Source organism: Esox lucius, chromosome 11, assembly GCF_011004845.1.
Source record: "Esox lucius isolate fEsoLuc1 chromosome 11, fEsoLuc1.pri, whole genome shotgun sequence".
In the NCBI taxonomy this organism is placed as follows: Eukaryota; Metazoa; Chordata; class Actinopteri; order Esociformes; family Esocidae; genus Esox; species Esox lucius.
In genome coordinates, this window is record NC_047579.1 from 25619001 (window position 1) to 25639138 (window position 20138).

The window sequence follows — 20138 nt, forward strand, 5'->3', positions numbered from 1 at the left end:
ATTTGTGAAGCGACAACACGCATAACCTTGAGGCGGATGGGCTACAACAGCAGAAGACCCCACTGGGTACCACTCATCTCCACTACAAATAGGAAAAAAGGGCTACAATTTGCACGAGCTCACCAAAATTGGACAGTTGAAGACTGGAAGAATGTTGCCTGGTCTGATGAGTCTCAATTTCTGTTGAGACCTTCAGATGGTACAGTCAGAATTTGGCGTAAACAGTATGAGAACATGGATCCATCATGCCTCGTTACCACTGTGCAGGGTGGTGGTGGTGTAATGGTGTGGGGGACGTTTTCTTGGCACACTTTAGGCCCCTTAGTGCCAATTGGGCATGGTTTAAATGCCACGGCCTACCTGAGCATTGTTTCTGACCATGTCCATCCCTTTATGACCACCATGTACCCATCCTCTGATGGCTACTTCCAGCAGGATAATGCACCATGTCACAAAGCTCGAATCATTTCAAATTGGTTTCTTGAACATGACAATGAGTTCACTGTACTGAAATGGCCCCCACAGTCACCAGATCTCAACCCAATAGAGCATCTTTGGGATGTGGTGGAACGGGAGCTTCGTGCCCTGGATGTGCATCCCACAAATCTCCATCAACTGCAAGATGCTATCCTATCAATATGGGCCAACATTTCTAAAGAATGCTTTCAGCACTTTGTTGAATCAATGCCACGTAGAATTAAAGCAGTTCTGAAGGCGAAAGGGGGTCAAACACAGTATTAGTATGGTGTTCCTAATATTTCACATTCCATTTCACATTCAAACCAACTTTATAGGACATGGATGACCAATATTTTTTTTAAATATAATTTCATATCTTTAAATATAAATATGAAAGAGCCATTTAACACAACAATGCCTACACTATTTAGTGCTTGTTTTTCAGTGCATTCATTTTATGAACTGTATGTCAGCAACAAGGAAATTACTGAGGGGTTTGTGCTTGAACATGTCTTCTATTGGGTAGTTTGAGGAGAGGTGATCCCATGTATTAGTGACATCAGTGGAGGAGATGGAGGGTGTACAACTTTTCCAGACTGGGGTGAAGATTCATCTTTCATCACGACAACGACCCAAAGCACACAGCCAACACAAAGCAGCATTGGCTTCAGAACAAGTTTTTCAATGTCATTGACTAGCCCAGTCAAAGCCTGGACTTTAATCCAAATGTGAACATGTGGAACAAGTTGAAAATTACTGTTCATCAATGGTCCCCATCCAACTTGACAGAGCTGCAAAACTGACAAAGATCAAAATAGACTCATGACTGTAATTGCTGCCAAAGGTGCCTCTACCAAATGACAAAAGGCGAAAATACCTACACAATCAATTATTTTCTGTTTTGCATTTATAAACTTGTTAGGACTTTTTTGTGTCAGTCAGTGACCTGAACTCCAAATTAAATCAATTTTGATAATGTAAGGAATTATCAAAATTATCAACATTTCCACACAATATAATGTGGAAATGTCAATAACAGCCAAGCGTATTTTTGCCATTGTTTGTATTTGTTTATTTGCTGTTGATATTTTATAGAAATATAGATTATAGCAAAAAAATATATTCCTTACATTATTGAGTGCCTTATTTACCAGTGAATAGAAAGTAAATAGAATTTTAGAAAAGTGTGCCATTGTTTGTTGATGTGCTTGAGGAGGAGGCCCACATTTGCCTCAGTCTTATTTAGTCTTTGATCATATTGTACAGATATCCTTGATCACTGGTGTGGGTGTAATAATCCTTGTTTGGCTGATCTGGGATTTAAACTTCAGTCCAAAACAGAACTTAAAACACAAGAGAGCGCAGCGTCCGTTATCTTTCCAAACCATATCCTCAGTTGGTCTATCAAGGGCAGGAGTTATTTATTTCTTATCCCTGCATTTATTTTTTACCATGTGTGCCAAATCGAAGAAAGTCTCTAATTAGAGAAATAATGGAAAAGGCAGTGGAACTGGCTTCAAGAGCCAGAGTTGAACTGATGGGGCTAATGTAGTAGCACTGGACTTGTCTAAGGGCGAAATTACCACACAGAGGCTGCTTCTAGAGCTTTATCTCAATTTGTCTTTTTGCAAATCCTCTATTTTCTTATCCCTTTTTAAACTATATTAAAGAAGGTGAAATGTCCCTCAGCTTTGACCTTTCTCTCCAATTGCTCTTGGTGAGGAAGCAAAAAAGAAGGTCCTGATAGAAAAAGCTCCAAGCTCCCTCACCTCTATACCCTCCCACTCCTATGAATTTAGAAAAAGAATCCATTAAGAAACACCTGATAGAATAAGGTCCAGCAACTCTCCCCTGTAACCTTCCTCTCCAATGAGTTAAGAGATCAAACTGAGTAAGAATTAACTGATAAAGAGCCAAAAACTCACATGCCGTCCAACTCCCCTCAATAACATGCTAACCCCATCACCTACACAGCAGCGACACGCACCATACATAGCAGTCAGTGGAGTGGACTGTGTGATTATAGTCTAGCATGGAATTCATTTCGTGGGGTACTTCAATTATGTTGTATTGACTCACACAGTATGTGTGCGGTGTGACTTGCTGTGAAGGAGTGAGGGAAAGAGGTGTGAACGTAACAGATGTGAGTTGTAGCAATCATCGTAATGACATTATCCCCCTGAGACTGAGAGAAGTACTGTGTCGTCCTTTTTACCATGGATATGGTTTTAATAGACCAGTGTTTGGGCCTCTCGTTTCAACAGTATACATTTTTATTGTAAGCACATGTTTGTATACCATGTCATCAATAGATTCATTCCTTCGTAACTATAAGTCACTCTGGATAAGAACTTCTTTTAAATGACTAAAATGTCAAATTAGATCCAACTTATCGCTGTGGTCATTCATTAGGATGTATTAAGGAATAGGGTCACTATCCCTGACCAACTCTTTTGCTTCCAATGTGGTCTGTGGATATGACATTATTTATTGCATATACCCAACACAGACAAATAATGGAATTACTGACAGTCTCATGAGAATACGAAGTGAACTTGTAAAAGTGGCTTGTTCATTTACATACTGAAAAAGAAATAGTAACAAAATTTCACACACATTATTTAAATGTAGTTGTTCGCCTTCATGAAGTGGATTAGTACAAGCCCTACTGACGTTGCAATGAAGATAAGCCTTAAAGAGTTAATCCAACCCATGGAACAAAAATAATCAACTGCTGTCATTTTGGTGAAAGCCTATGTTTTAACAGTGAGGAAAATAAAGTGGTCCACCTGTGAAATCAGAAAACTCGGTATACAATATAGTGTACATGTATATGTACTTATACCGCATATTTTGTTTACATTTCCTGAAAGTACACATGCTGTCAGATTAGTATACTTTCTTCCTTCAACTACCATGAAGCAAATCCAGTATGCGCGTTTACCTCACTGTATCCTGGCTTTTGTGTTGCCATGTTCATAATATTCCCGCAAATTGGTCTACTAACTTTGGGTAAAGTGCCTCACAATGTTTGTGGGTTTGATTACCCTGTCAGGGGGGGAAAAAAATTCTGTTATTTTTCGAGTGCGCTTGCATGTTTCAAATTTGAATTTGATTGAAGTGAAAGAACAGAGAAAATTGCTTAAAGGTTGTAGTTCCTTAAACACCAACATGTAGGACTTCCCAGCCAAATTCGAAGGCACCATCACTTGTCTTTCATTTTACTACAAAGTGGTCTATTTCCATTGTGTTGTAAAAATAATGAATGAATGATGAAATTACTATACATTCCAAGCTCTAGAGGTCAGGCAGAGTAGAAGGTAACTGAAAATCTGATTATTTGTCATTCATATTTTTTTACATCTCAATTTTGTGATAATTAAGGTCCTACTTACCTAAAGCAACTCTCATTGGACTCTGGATCATAGATGTTGAGCTTTATGTCTCCCAAAGCACACTCAACCCAAGGCAACCATATTAAATTCCTAACAGCCTAAAACCTAGATGGTGCTGACCAATTGCAATGCCCTCTGAGGGACCACTGGGCTATTCTACAAACAGGATTCAAACCCTGGTCTTGCAGGGTTTAATGGATCTAACTGATAGGTACTGTAATGACTTCAGAAAAGGTTGTTTTACAAATTATTTTTAAACATGCAAAGTGAAATGTATAAATATCACACTCTGTAGATGCTTTACAGATGACTATCTACTAAAACGTCCCCTAATCTAACACACCAACCGATCTCTAAACTTATTTTTTTCATACCCTAACACTTATTCTAAAGCTAACCTTAACCTTAGCAAGCCTTGTTTTTTTATATTTTATTGATAGTTGATTTTGTTGAAGAGAATTTCAAGAAAATTTAAACATGACTATCCAAAAAAAGAGTAACCCCCAATTTTCGCTGCGCATCTTTGCCAAGCAGTAGAGGCTAACCATTTATTTCTAGAGGAATGTTCCCAAATGTCCAAGAAATCACAGATGACCAATAAAAAAAAATCACATGCTAATTCAGTCATCAATTTAGTAAATAAATACACAGCTCAAAAATATTATGGGAACACTAAAATCACACATTGGGTCTCGATGAACGAAATATATTAAAGATCAAATCTTTACGGTACATTGTGTACCGTTGTGAACAAAATAACATAACAATGGTCAATGGAAACCAAAATCGCCAACCGATTGAACGGTGAATACAAACTAAACAATACAAAGTAAACAATTGAGATCACTGGCTGTTCCAACTTGCGTGAATTTCATAGTGTGTATGTCCCCCGTGTTCCTGTAAGCACTCTTGACAATATCTGGGCACACTCCTGGGTGATAATGACACTAGCACTAGTGATAAGGACACTAGCAAAACGGAAAACAAGAGAAGATTCAGTCAGGAAGGATAAGGAAAGAGCAGTTGTCTGTGGCCACCACCTGCAAAACCATTCCCTTTTTGGGGGTTGTCTTGCTGTTGCCTCTCCAGTGCACCTTTTGTCACTTTCATTTGCACCAAAACAGGTGACACTGATTCACAATCACTTATGCTTCCTAACTGAACAGATTAATATCCCTGAAGTTTAATTGACTTGGTGTTATACTGTGATGATTACATGTTCCCTTAATTTTGAGTGTTGTAGTTTTTCTCGTATGTATTCAGTATGTATATAGATACAGAAGAAATGTCCTTACTGAAAATAAACCTTCAGTTTCACACCCAGCGCTAAGGTTAGTAGACTTCAAACAATCAGCAGTCCTTTAGTTGTTGCATTAAATGATGATGAGGATTGCTAATGAACACATTAGTTTCCCAATCTGGGAACATCTTTAAAACGTGAGACTCCAGGCAATATCCACGTTTTCCTTGCAAATTCATTAAGGTAGCTAGCTCCCTTACAGTGGGGTGACCAAGTATTTGATACACTGCCGATTTTGCAGGTTTTCCCACTTTCAAAGCATGTAGAGGTCTGTAATTGTAACTGTGACAGACGGAATCTAAAACAAAAATCCAGAAAATAATTTATTTGCATTTTATTGCATGACATAAATATTTGATCACCTACCAACCAGTAAGATTTCTGGCTCTCACAGACCTGTTAGTTTTTCTTTTAGAAGCCTTCCTGTTCTCCACTCATTACCTGTATTAACTGCACCTGTTTGAACTTGTTACCTGTATAAAAGACACCTGTCTACACACTCAATCAAACAGACTCCAACCTCTCCACAATGGCCAAGACCAGAGAGCTGTTAAAATTGTAGACCTGCACAGGGCTGGGATGGGCTACAGGACAATAGGCAAGCAGCTTGGTGAGAAGGCAACAACTGTTGGCACAATTATTAGGAAATGGAAGAAGTTCAAGATGACGGTCAATCTCCCTCGGTCTGGGGCTCCATGCAAGATCTCACCTCGTGCGGCATCAATGATCATGAGTAAGGTGAGGGATCAGCCCAGAACTACATGGCAGGACCTGGTCAATGACCTGAAGAAAGCTGAGACCACAGTCTCAAAGAAAACCATTAGTAACACACTACGCCGTCATGGATTAAAATCCTGCAGCGCACGCAAGGTCCCCCTGCTCAAGCCAGCGCATGTCCAGGCCCATCTGAAGTTCGCCAATGACCACCTGGATGATCCAGAGGAGGAATGGAAGAAGGTCATGTGGTCTGATGAGACAAAAATCTAGCTTTTTGGTCTAAACTCCATTCGCCGTGTTTGGAGGAAGAAGAAGGATGAGTACAAGCCCAAGAACACCATCCCAACTGTGAAGCATGGAGGTGCCCATTCTTTGGGGGTGCTTTTCTGCAAAGGGGACAGGACGACTGCCCAGCAACAGCCCCGAAACCTGAAGGATCTGTAGAAAGACTGTATGTGGGACAAAATCCCTGCTGCAGTGTGTGAACTACAGGAAACGTATGATCTCTGCAATTGCAAACAAAGGTTTCTGTACTAAGTTCTGCTTTTCAAATGTATCAAATACTTATGTCATGCAACAAAATGCTAATTAATTACTTAAAAATCATACAATGTGATTTTCTGGATTTTTGTATTAGATTCTGTCACTCACAGTTGAAGAGTACATATGATACAAATAACAGACCTCTACATTTTAGGTAAGTGGGAAAACCTTCAAAATCGACAGTGTATCAAATACTTGTTCTCCCCACTGTATATGTTAAATGTAAACTGTGCAACAAGTCAATCTAACGATGTATCCTCGTAGATAGTTTGCATGATATGAGATGTGCTTGATGAGATAGCAAGAAGACAGTGGGAATGGGGTGGTGATTATCCCTCCCTTCCACATAATACTAATGCTTGTTGCGTAGCGGGCCGGTCCAACATGATAAGTACCTGGCAGTGATGGTGTATCCCAGCCAGTACGCTGCGTGCAACAAAACAAGTGCACCCACGGCAGAGCACATACCGACACACGGCCAAACACGCACACTGACACATAGACAAACACACACACACCGACACACACACACGACACACACACACCGACACACACACACCGACACACACAAGTGGCAGCAGTCAAGGAAATATGAAATGACGGGAATCTGTTGGCCAGCAAACTGGAGAGGTTTCCAGTGGTTTCATTTAATTTATTCAGTGTGCACATGTAAGCCACCATTAGAGCACGTTGTGTATCTGCATTGGGAAAGTGAACACCAGCACTGGGAAGTGCGTAGGAAAGATGGTGTCTGGGAAGGGAATACATTTCTTTGAAGGAATCAAACTCATATCAGACGAAGGGCGGCAAATCTATATCGCTGATGCATCCCAGATTGCGTGACAGAAACATGAAGGTAATTTATGTTTAAGCCAATTTATACAGTGTTTAGCATAAACGCTAACTACGATACCGTGGATGCTTGGCTCTGACATTTCATTCCGGAACCCCGAACAGAGACGATAATTGCACAGTTGAAGAGAAAGCTAAGTGTAGCATTGGCTAACCTTTTCTGTTAACACAGCGCTGTATTTGCAGATGTGTGGGTGTGTTTGTGTGTGTTTGATGGCAGTTGGAGAAGGCCAGATTAACTCCAGCATCTGTTAAAACAATCTCTGCTTGATTGCTGATTTTATTTAGTCTCTTAGTGTCCTACTCAACTCCAAAAGTCCTGTGTCCATCAGGGTTTAACCCTTAGTTGCCCAGCTCTACTATGTCCATAAACGTTGATGAAATCCGAATATGTTCAACCCTAAAAGCCTAAAAAAAACGTTTTCTAATTTTAAAGCAGTCAGGAAGGATGGACGTTTTGGTCTCCCATGGGTACGACGGGTCCATAGATTGTGTGTGCCTCTTTTGTTCGGTGACTCAGAAATGGTATGTGCATGTGTGTATGTCTGTGTGTGTGTGTGTATATGTATTCCATGCTGTGCGATGGACCAGTTCTAGAAGAGTGGAGCCAGCCTACCCTGGGTCAATGCATCTGTTCCCCTTTCACATGGAATCTTGCCACTACGGAGTGTGACGGTCTCATCTGTTAACCCTCTGTACCCCATCATACACACACCACGTACACAGGCTCCCAATGAACACACCCAGCGCGCCACATATGCGGGCACCCAAGAGACACACATCACACACGCAGACGCCCAACACATACACACCCCACGCAGACACCCAACACATACACACCCCACGCAGACACCCAACACATACACACCCCACGCAGACACCCAACACATACACACCCCACGCAGACACCCAACACATACACACCCCACGCAGACACCCAACACATACACACCCCACGCAGACACCCAACACATACACACCCCACGCAGACACCCAACACATACACACCCAACACATACACACCCCACGCAGACACCCAGCACATACACACCCCACGCAGACACCCAACACATACACACCCCACGCAGACACCCAACACATACACACCCAACACATACACACCCCACGCAGACACCCAACACATACACACCCCACGCAGACACCCAACACATACACACCCCACGCAGACACCCAACACATACACACCCCACGCAGACACCCAACACATACACACCCCACACAGACACCCAACACACACTCACACACACACACTCACTTATTCCCTATACAGTTCATCTAATTAGAGAAACCGTGATACGGAAGGAATAACATAATTAAGTACCATTTTTCACTAGAAGCTCCAAGCTCTGCTGTTTAGAATACACGCTGTTTCATTCTATTCACACATTTTGTCTCAGGTGAAACGCAGAGAAATGGCAGACATTGTGATGCATAATTCCTGTGTACTATATTGGCATGCCAATATCCAACCTGTTAGGTGGGTAATGCTTGGCCGTGCATGGACCTAGGCAATCTGCCGTGTTTATAACACTAGCTCCTCTACAAATACCCCAGGTATGAGGACCAAGACAATCTGCCGTGTTTATAACACAAGCTCCTCTACAAATACCACAGGTATGAGGACCAAGACAATCTGCCGTGTTTATAACACAAGCTCCTCTACAAATACCACAGGTATGAGGACCTAGACAATCTGCTGTAGTTATAAAACACACACTCCTCTACAAATACCACAGGTATGAGGACCTAGACAATCTGCTGTAGTTATAAAATACACGCTACTCTACAAATACCACAGGTATGAGGACCTAGACAATCTGCTGTAGTTATAAAATACACGCTCCTCTACAAATACCACAGGTATGAGGGACAATCTGCCGTGTTTATAAAAAACACTCTCCTCTACAAATACCACAGGCCTCAGAACCCCCCGGTCTTTTGTCAAGCTGTGGCCATGTCTTCCTACTACTGACCAGAATGGCACTGTGGGTCCCCATTGTATATTATTTATAACATACATTGTTAAAATGAATTATAATACAGGGAGCAACAAATAATCTGATTAACACAAGGCTCTTGTCATTTAATATGTCATCTAATGCATAATGTGTAATATGTTTTTTTCGAAACTGTCTATCCATTTATCTCATTATCAGCTGTGGTCAAACACACATCGATCTGGATAGGCAGTTGTCTTTCTCCATTGCGTACAGCAATTTCTGTTACATAGAAAGATGTTATGAGTAAGACATTCTGGCTTTTAAATCGATACACATTGTTACGGAATTATCACAATTTTACACTACATACCCAAAATGCATGCTGTTTAGAATGCAAGTTGCACTACGTATTCATGGACGACAAGCAATTAACACAATTTGACATTATGGATTCACAATTTGACTATGTATTGCTGCTTGTGGTACGCTCACTAGTATCTGACCTTGAACAGTGTTGTGGATATGTTTATTTTTGTTTATATACTCCATCAGTTTAACAATTACAAGCAATTTAAACTGCAAACTGTAAAAAAAAGTTTATAATTGGACTTGTTTCTAGGGAACGAATGTCACTAAAATTGTCCAGTGTAGTAGCTATAGAAACATAGATACTGGTGGGATTGATAACTGTATTTTGTCCACAGAGGAATAAACTTTGGAAATGCCCTTCAAGCCAGGGCTCAGAAAATATAATCAATAAACTTTCTAATAATTAGTTTCTCTTTCTATCTCTCACACACTTTTTCTCCACTTCTCTCTATCGAAATGTTTCACTTGCTTCCTTTATTTTTTACCTGTATCTTCCCTAATTTCTGTATTTTTTCTGGTCAAACCCACATCAGGCAGGTCATTCTCAAAGAACTGTCAAGGAAGTGATCTGCATTCGCAGCCCTAAAGCACGGGATGGATGCTAGTAATTACCGAGGAAATGTCCTCTCTCCTGTCCCAAAGGACAAAAGTCACTCCTCAATGACAGTCGAGTTTCTCTAGCCAGCAGCATGTACAGTACAACAGTCACCGTGACACTGTTCTGCCTGTTTATAATTATGAATCGATCCACTCTGCCTGTATCACTCTGTGATAATGCGAGTTGAAGCCCAGCCTCAGCAAAGCAGGCACAGAGCCACACAGCCTACAGCCAGGCGTCTGATGCCTTCCACAGGTCCAGTGATCTACTCCCCGCAGCTGAAAATAATACCACCTGAACAGACTTTGAATGGGTGCAAGGTGATACCCACAGCCTTTCCTTTCCTTACTTAAGCAAAAACAAACACATGGAGCACCTGTAATGAAATAGCTGCCTCACCACTTCAGGGTCCCTGCAGAAGTCACAATTGGCAAATAAACCGTAATACTGACAGCGGCACACTGCGATCACATTGGACTTCATGTGATCACCTCGACCCAGCTCGGTCTCTCCTGTTGCCAGGATAAGCCGGGCGGTGTGAGACGGCGTGATGGGTCTGGGTACAGCACCACGCAGCGTTAGGGAAAGTGAAAGGTGATCTATTACCTGCGTTGGCAATCCGCATCCAGCCCTGGCTCCCGGTGGCTCATTCCGTGTCCGTGGCTTCAGCTGTCCAGGTTGTGGTCTTTTTTCCCGCTCTCCCCCACTCTCCCACACTCTCCCCCGGTTCGCTTCCTTTCAGCACTTGTATGAGTCTATTTCAGTAGCAACAGCGGAGCCCGCTGCGACGGTGGCATGGTTTCCAGCACTTTGGCAGAAGGTCACATTATCTCTCGCTGGTAAGGGAGGCGGTGTGTGTGCGCGCGCGTGTGCGTGCGTGTGTGTGTGTGTGCGGGGTGGTAATAGAGTGATGGAGGAAGATTGAAGAGAGCAGGTGCCAGAGGAAAGATGAAAAAACAAATAAACACAATGAGACAGTCCACGGCTGTAGTGACAGGTCAATTTCCAGACTAAGGCGTGAGGAACAGCTAACCCTGGAGATGTGTGTTCAGGTGAAACGTCCCCAGGCGTTCTGAGAGATGTCTGTCTGTTAGTGTTTGTGCATGAGTGTGGGTTCACGTGCGTGCTCAATGGGGCTGAAAATGACTGTGAATTGATGCGTGTCACGAGAGTGTGGCGGAGGGGAGTGTGTGCGTGCTGATGAGCACGTGTGTTTGTGTATCGTTGTATGGCGAACACTCTATGTGCTCGTGGGTGTGTGTGGTTGTGTGCGCGCCGCGCGCATGCGCGTGCAGTTGCTGTGTCTTGGAAGGTCTTTCAGCAGCTCTTACATCTGATAACACATCTAATGTGTTTCACCTTTAGAAAAGCACCTCAGAAGTGGTCCAATGCAGCATAGTTAGTTAATTAAAAAGAAAATGACAGAAACATGTAATCGACTCAATTCTTCACCTCAAGAATCCGCGCCCCAAAACCCCTTTGATCTCTCACCGCTCAATGCCCGGCTCAGGTAAAAGGAACAGATGTACTCCATCGTTTTGGGGACACGCCCGTCGAACGTATCTCAATTGACCGCCAAATTAAAAAAAGTCTGCGGGATGACCCGAGCCTCCGTTTCTCCCTGCTCTTCTTTGGTCCGAGTGACACGCCGGTCCCTCCATTAAGTGAGACGCGGCGCTGTCCAGATGCCGGGCTCTGGTCCGCCGGCGCCTGGCGACAGATGGCCCAGGCAGTGGACAGCGGCAGGCCAGCCGGTGGGGTTGCAAATGGCTCCTGATTCAAATTTGTAGCATGGATCCCCGAAACCTTCAGTGTTTGACTTCCCTGCACTTGTTGTTCCAGTTTGACCGCCTTCTTTCGGGGCACCTGTTACCCTCCCTTCCCCATGTTGCTGTAGCCTCTTTATTCTGTCCTGTTGTAATCCCAGGTCCTGCACTCCATGTCACAGGAAGGGCTTGTGATCCCTAATCATTATGTAGTAAGGATTTATCCTGCGATTCTCTCTCGCTCACTCACTCTGCCTCCCCTCCCTCCCCGCGTAGTCTTTCTCCAGCCCTTCCCTCTGTCTCTGCTTCCCTTCCTGCCACTCGGCACTGCCTGCTTTCTGCAACTCACTCAGCGTTATCCCATATCCTCTCTGTCTCTCCCTCTGTCTAGTCCCGCGACACATGTTTTGTTCCCCGTTGTCCCTTTAAACTGATTCATATTTCTTTTCTCTGGCTGTCTTCCACTGACTCCATCACGTCAACAGGTTTCGAATGGAAGTGCTCACCAGGACATGCCTCTGCCCCTTCTCCCTCTTTTCCCTCTCTGTCCTCGGTCTTACTCTTCCTTGATCTCTCCCGTCTAAAACCAGATTGATTTTCTCTACCGTGACTTCTGTCTTCATTCATCCCCCTCTCTCCCTCTCTTTTTCTCTACACATCCTTTTCTATTTGCCATTGTGTCCCCATTCTTTTTTTCCTCTTTCTCTCTGTCTCCTTCTCTCTCCAAGTCTGTCCTCTGGCAGTCTGTAATCTGACACTTACATGCACCCCAGTGTTTTTTCCCCCGGAGACTCTGTTGTAAGTTACTGCAGATGTGTTTATTTGAAGGAAAGGAACATCAATGAGTATGTTTACATGTGCCCAGTATATAATAGCAACTCATATGGTATTATACTGGTCACAAATATATTGATATCTTAATACCTTTATCTCAGCTCATTGCATTACATCTGTATATGAAATCTGCTGTATAAATAATAATAAAGTTTCATGAATTGATACCTGAATTCATGAACAAACAGATTATTCCTAATTTCAGTTAATTTGTTAAAATGTATCTGGACACTGACTACAGCCCCATAACCTAAAGTTTTCATAAAATATAACCTAGTGTTGGATCATGCATTTCTTGCACTAAAAGGATACACCAAATTAAAATGTTGCAGTAAAAGAAGTGGAGAAATATGATGTCTTCTTTCAGTATCTCTTAAAAAATATGAATACTAGAAGGACAGTCATCCGTTAAAGCTAAGAGGCAATGAGAAAGTATTTCAACCACAAAAAACATCCCAGATAAACAGTAGTCATCAGAAACATGTTTTATTGTTTCCTCAGCTATTCATTTCCTTAAAACCTGTCAACCTGATGATAATTGTAAATTTGGCCTGGTTACAATACTGGCCCTGAGAAAGTACATAAAGCAACATAGACAACTCACAGGTGTCAACTATTATAAATCAGGCAGCAACAGTAATTACAACAATGTAAGGTATTATTCTGGCCATCACTGCTTTGGATACACCTCCCCATTCACGTGAGTGAAGTGAATGGGTGTGTCTAACCTCCGATGGTTACTGTGCGGACAAGTAGAAAGTGTGGAAAATACTTAACCTAATTGACATTTAAGTCTTTCAGCAGATGCTACTGTACAGACTGACCTACAGTGGTGGGTGTATACTGGCTGCCTATGACTATCCCAAAACCCTGGCCTGATCCTGCTCTTACCAAATAGACGCTGGTATAGTCTGGTACCTAGATCTGGGAAATTAAATGATCACGTAATTATCATGGTGGATTGAATGGGCGCAGATTGTCAAACTATGTAGAGTAGCCTTTCAGATGAATATGTCATCACTCAATACCAATGACAGGCTATATGCTGAACTTAGCCAGAGCCGACTGGAAAAACAACAGTAAACAGGATAGGATGTTCACCTGCCACAGTAACACAGCTAAGATTAGCATATCCCAGGCATCTTATCCAGGTCTCTCAAAAACAGATTTAAGCTTTTTCAGGTTATTGCAAACAGGATAATAGGTTTATATGCAACAACTCAAAACCTGAATACTTGAGTATTCTGAATATTAACAGGATATCGGTGTGCATGTAAAACGTGGTCAGTGAGAACAGAATCAGAGTTTGCTGCAGGTATCCATCAGGACGCGATGACGCGATGACTCTCCTTTAGGCGCTCACTCACTCTCTTCTTTCATTTAGTAAAAAACTGTGAAACTGTGATGATGAACTGTGACAGTTCAATCAAACCTCTATTGCAACATTTCTTTCAATTATCTAATGAATTAACAGACTGATCTTGGTTATCATATAAAAACCCACCGCAAGGGCAACACGCCACACCAAAGTAATTTAAATGTTTACAAACTGAAGTGAAAGGCCACAAGAAAAATATTGAAAATAAAGCCGAGGCATAAACATTGCTACGATGGGTTTAATGAATTTCCTCTTAATAAAACAAATTGGGATTGAGTAAATTACTTGGCCAAAAGATCCGGAGCAGGAGCCAAATACCTGCATTTGGTGGATTTCCAGATGCTGCTTAGTCATTGATTCAGTGTCAGAAACCTGAATCTGTTGAAGGACTGAGCTGTTATGACAAGTTATGCTTACAAGATTCGTTTACATCCTTTGGCAAGACCGCATTTATTAATCCGTCATTAGCTGTTCCCCCTTCCATTATCAACCATTCCCCCTTTCCTTTACATTAGCAACCATTTCACTTTCCTTTACATTACATTAGCAACACTTTCCCCATCCTTTACATTACATTAGCAACACATTCAACTTCTTTTACCTTACATTAGCAATAATTTCCCCTTCCTTTCCTGTAGATTAGCAACATTTTCAACTTCCTTTACTATACATTAGCAACAATTTCCCCTTCCTTTACAGTACATTAGCAACACTTTCAACTTCCCTTCCTTTACTGTAAATTAACAACAGTTCTGCCTCCTTTATTGTACATTAACGATGGTTCACCATCCCTTACTGTACGGTACATTAACAACGATTCCTTGCCCTTTAGTGTACATTAACAACAATTAAACTTCCTTTACTGTAAATTAACAACTCTTCCCTGTCTTTTACTGTACAGAGAGTGTACCATCAAGGAAAACCATGACAGTGGTTTCAGTTCATCTATTTCAATTGTTTTGTAGCAACTCTGATTTATATGTTCTCTATAATCTATCCTTGTTTGGACTTGTTTGTCCCAACATTACAACCACAAAACAGGGAAACTAGCAATCTCAAGGGAAACAAGAGGCAATCATAAAAAGACAGCCACAATGATTTTATTTTGAAGAGAAATACTGTAATGGATAGAAGCTAGAAATTCCACTGAAAAGTGTAAGTGATACTTTAAATCAAGTGTAGTAGTGTGTCTTTGTACTCAGTTATACAGAAATTGAGTTAATCTCTCAATACAGAAGTTGTTTGTCTTGCAGTTTGGGTGGTGTTGTGCAGTGATATTAAAACCCTGAGGAGCCTGCAAATTATCTGACTATGGCTCCACGCACAGAAATGCATGCCATTTATCAGGGGGATTTGGAAAGTCCTACTTGTCAGAAAATCCACAAAGGTTGTGTCCAACGGGCTCAAAGGTTTTGTGAAGAATTACATGGTATTGCGTTTCCTCTTGCAACCCCCCCCCCCCCAACAAATCAATAATATTACTTTACATGTTAAAGAAATGTGTACGTTCCTCCCTTTTGCCTCTAAGGGAAAAAAACAGAAACACTGTATTTACAAGATTGTCAGAGACGTACTTTGCCAATTAAGAGTTTTCACGTGTCGTGAAAACTCTTAATAACTTATAACTGGGGATGTGGCTGTGTTCAGAATTAACCAATCACATTCAAACTCATGTAAAATAGAAGTCATTACACACCTGCAATCATTTAAAGTGACTCTGATTAAACACAAATAAAGTTCAGCTGTTCTAGTAGGAAAATTTTCTTATTTGCATCACATAGCAAAAGCCATGGGCCTCAGAGAGCTTCCAAAGCATCAGAGGGATCTCATTGTTGAAAGATAAGGAGAAGGGTACAAAAGAATGTCCAAAGCATTAGATATACCTTGGAACACAGTGAAGACAGTCCTCATCAAGTGGAGAAAATATGGCACAACAGTGACATTACCAAAAATTCCAAAATTGCTGAAAAGACGAGAAGAAAACTAGTCAGGGAGGCTTCCAAGAGGCCTATAGCAACATAAAAGGAACTGCAGGAATTTCTGGCAAGTACTGGCTTTGTGGTACATGTGACAACAATCTCCCGTATTCTTCATATGAATGGGCTATGGGGTAGGGTGGCAAGACGGACACCTTTTCTTACAAAGAAAAACATCCAAGCACAGCTGAAGTTTGCAAAAACAAACATCAAGTCTCCCAAAAGCACATGGAAAAATGTGTTATGGTCTGATGAAATCAAGCTTGAACATTTTGGCCATAATTCCCAAAGGTATGTTTGGCACAAAAACAACACTGCACATCACCCAAAGAACACCATACCACAGTGAAGCATGGTGGTGGCAGCATCATGCTTTGGGGCTGTTTTTCTACAGCTGGAACCGGGGCCTCAGTCAGGGTGGAGGGAATTATGAACAGTTCCAAATACCAGGCAATTGTGGCACAAAACCTTCAGGCATCTATTTGAAAGCTGAAGATGAAGTTCACCTTTCAGCACGATAACGACACAAAGCACACATCCAAATCCACAAAAGCATGGCTTCACCAGAAGAAGTTGCTACATTTTGGAATGGCCCAGCCAAAGCCTGAACCTGAATCCAATTGAACATCTGTGGGGGGATCTGAACAGGGCTGTGAACAGGAGATCTGACAGATTTGGAGTGCTTTTTCAAACAATATTGTTGATTTCAGTTTGTTTTTCAATTGAATTGTTCACGTTATAGGTCACATTAAAGGTGGAAAACGTTCTGACATGATTTATCTTTGTCTCATTCTTTTACATCACAAAATTGAATATTTAGTATAATATATTGTATTGTATACTTGGGGAGAACAAGTATTTGATACACTGCCGATTTTGCAGGTTTTCCTACTTACAAACCATCTAGAGGTCTGTCAATTTTATCATTTTTTATCATTACCTGTAATAACTGCACCTGTTTGAACTCGTTACCTGTATAAAAGACACCTGTCCACACACTCAATCAAACAGACTCCAACCTCTCCACAATGGCCAAGACCAGAGTGCAGTGTAAGGACATCAGGGATAAAATTGCAGACCTGCGCAAGGCTGGGATGGGCTACAGGACAACAGGCAAGTAGCTTGGTGAGAAGGCAACAACTGTTGGCGCAATTATTAGAAAATGGAAGAAGTTCAAGATGACGGTCAATCTCCCTTGGTCTGGGGCTCCATGCAAGATCTCACCTTGTGGGGCATCAATGATCATGAGGAAGGTGAGGGATCAGCCCAGAACTACACAGCAGGACCTGGTCAATGACCTGAAGAGAGCTGGGACCACAGTCTCAAAGAAAACCATTAGTAACACACTACGCCATCATGGATTAAAATCCTTCAGTACACGCAAGTTCCCCCTGCTCAAGCCAGTGCATGTCCAGGCCCGTCTGAAGTTTGCTAATGATCATCTGGATGATCCAGAGGAGAAATGGGAGTAGGTCATGTGGTCTGATGAGACAAAAATAGAGCTTTTTGGTCTAAACTCCACTCACCGTGTTTGGAGGAAGAAGGATGAGTACAACCCCAAGAACACCATCCCAACCGTGAAGCATGGAGGTGGAAACATCATTCTTTGGGGATGCTTTTCTGCAAAGGGGACAGGACAACTGCACCATATTGAGGGGAGGATGGATGGGGTCAAGACTGTATGGAGGAGTGGGACAAAATCCCTGCTGCAGTGTGTGAACTACAGGAAACGTATGACCTCTGTAATTGCAAACAAAGGTTTCTGATCTGCTTTTCTGATGTATCAAATACTTATGACATGCAATAAAATGCTAATTAATTACTTAAAAATCATACAATGTGATTTTCTGTATATTTGTATTAGATTCTGTCACTCACAGTTGAAGAGTACCTATGATAAAAATAACAGACCTCTACATACTTTGTAAGTGGGAAAACATGCAAAATTGGCTGTGTATCAAATACTTGTTCTCCCCAATGTACTATATATAGTATTATTAATCCGTCATAATATATATTGTATTTCATATATATATATATATATATATATATATATATTTATATATATAGTATTTGCAGTCATATCTATATGTAATCATTGTAATGAATGACATGATCTCTTTTCGTCTGCACCGATGCAATCAACTCCATTTGTCTAGCCAAAGTTAGCGAGGCTAGCAAAACTCTCTTGTTCAACATATAGCAGTATCTAAACATAAAACAACGTTAATACATGAGAAAATTGCACCTATCCAACCTTCACCACAACAACCCAGGCTGTCAATGGTGGGTCATTTAAACAGTAGGAATGGTTTACCTGACATTGGGAAAACTTGTATATTATTACCGGTACATACAACAGTGTAGGTAGCTAACCTTTTACAATTCGTGGGGAAAATTCCCATACTTATACCATGCCCGTGGTATAATTACTGTATAACCTAGATAAGCAAACAAACTTTTTATTTGGCGTAGTGGTACCCGAACTGCGATGTATGGATAGTTAGCCACAATAGTGCAATTCTAGTTTCGCGCCTTCAAAATAAAAGTATCCTAGCTACTAAGTGTTGAAGAGAACATGACATGTCTTAACAAGGCAGTGCCGAGATAAATATACAGTATTTTCCTTTTTTTACTGTTAGGAAATGCCTGGGTGTTTACCCCATTCTGTATAACACATGCATATGGACTGGTTGCACTCTGATCAACAGGTTATAAAGGTTCCATTCTCTGATCGATAGTTAATCAATAGGCAAACAGATGGAACCGTAAAGCAAGAGATAATTACGTGCTAGGAGAATGTTGGGAGCGTATTTAATGGATGACTCAGTTCAGTAGTATGTCTGCTTCTGAAAGTGGCTACAATAGTCTTCCCTTGCCCCATTTTCAATAGGTGCTGTTGCCAAAAAAACAACCTGTGCCCCCAGTATGAATGTCATTACTACCGATGCCTAATTTCTTATTGGATCACCATATCCCCTTAATTAAACGTACTTAAACTAATGGTGTTGATTGAATGTCCATGTCGTGGAAAACGGCACACTGACAAATATTTACGTCTAGAAGAGTGAATCTTTAGAAGGTGTTGCGTCCCTAAAGAAGGCTTGCTCATCACCTCCCATCTTCTTCACCTTTCCGTATCATTGGCTAGCCCCTGGTCAGGAGAGTGTCAGTTGTAGCTGTTAACAAATCGCCAGGGGCTGAATTGCTGTGCTGAGGATTAGATGCATAGTCTGGACCCATCAAACTGAAGTGTCATTTCTTAGAGATTTTTGCACCGTTGAGGTTTGGATATGTAATTATAAATAAAGAATGTATGTTTTAAGATATCATGGATAATAACACAGGTAACACAATATGGTAATTACAGCATTCCTAAAAATAACATTGCTTTTAAGCTGCAGTAGGTAGGATTTTCTGGAAAAAATACATTTTGCAATCACGGTTAGAGAATAGAGAGCCGATAGAGAATAAAGTTCTGAATAATAAGAAAAATATAATTACCTGGTCTCTACCTTTGCTCCCTTTGGCCTACCTATGCTCTATATATCTTCCAGGAAAAATGTGCTTTCTCAAAATGAGCCAAGGATGAAGACCCGCCTCGCAGAAGGCGATTGGCTAGAAGACCCACCTCGCTGAAGGCGATTGGCTGGAACATGATTGCTGGAACAGAATTGGCTGAAAAGTAGCGGCATGCTCCAAAAATTATAAATTGACATTCCACAGGCCCTGAGCTGTCTGTGTTGCTAAACAACTCTTAGAGGGCCTCATTAGCTTACACAACATGTTTATAGGGGACACAACCTTTGTTTTTTACTGATAAAAATCCAACAAAGTGCAGCTTTGACATTGCTTGAGTTAGATACAAAACAAATAAAAATGTACAATGAAAAATTTATAAATATATATTTTTCCCCAGTTTAAATGTTATTAACAGTAATACCAAGTGGAATAAAGGGAGTATTTCCATGAACTGGCCATGCTGCTTCA

At 41.4% G+C, this 20138-nt stretch overlaps 1 protein-coding gene across 2 annotated transcripts in view; it reads right to left on the reverse strand.

Annotated features, from left to right (window-relative positions):
* Positions 1-12143, reverse strand: part of grin2ca (glutamate receptor, ionotropic, N-methyl D-aspartate 2Ca) — a 93629-nt gene extending 81486 nt beyond the window's left edge. For both annotated transcript variants that reach the window (XM_010891692.3, XM_010891690.3), the window contains exon 1: positions 10801-12143. The gene's annotated coding sequence lies outside the window, so the exon portion shown is untranslated. The remainder of the gene's footprint in view (positions 1-10800) is intronic.
* Positions 12144-20138: the final 7995 nt, after the last annotated feature.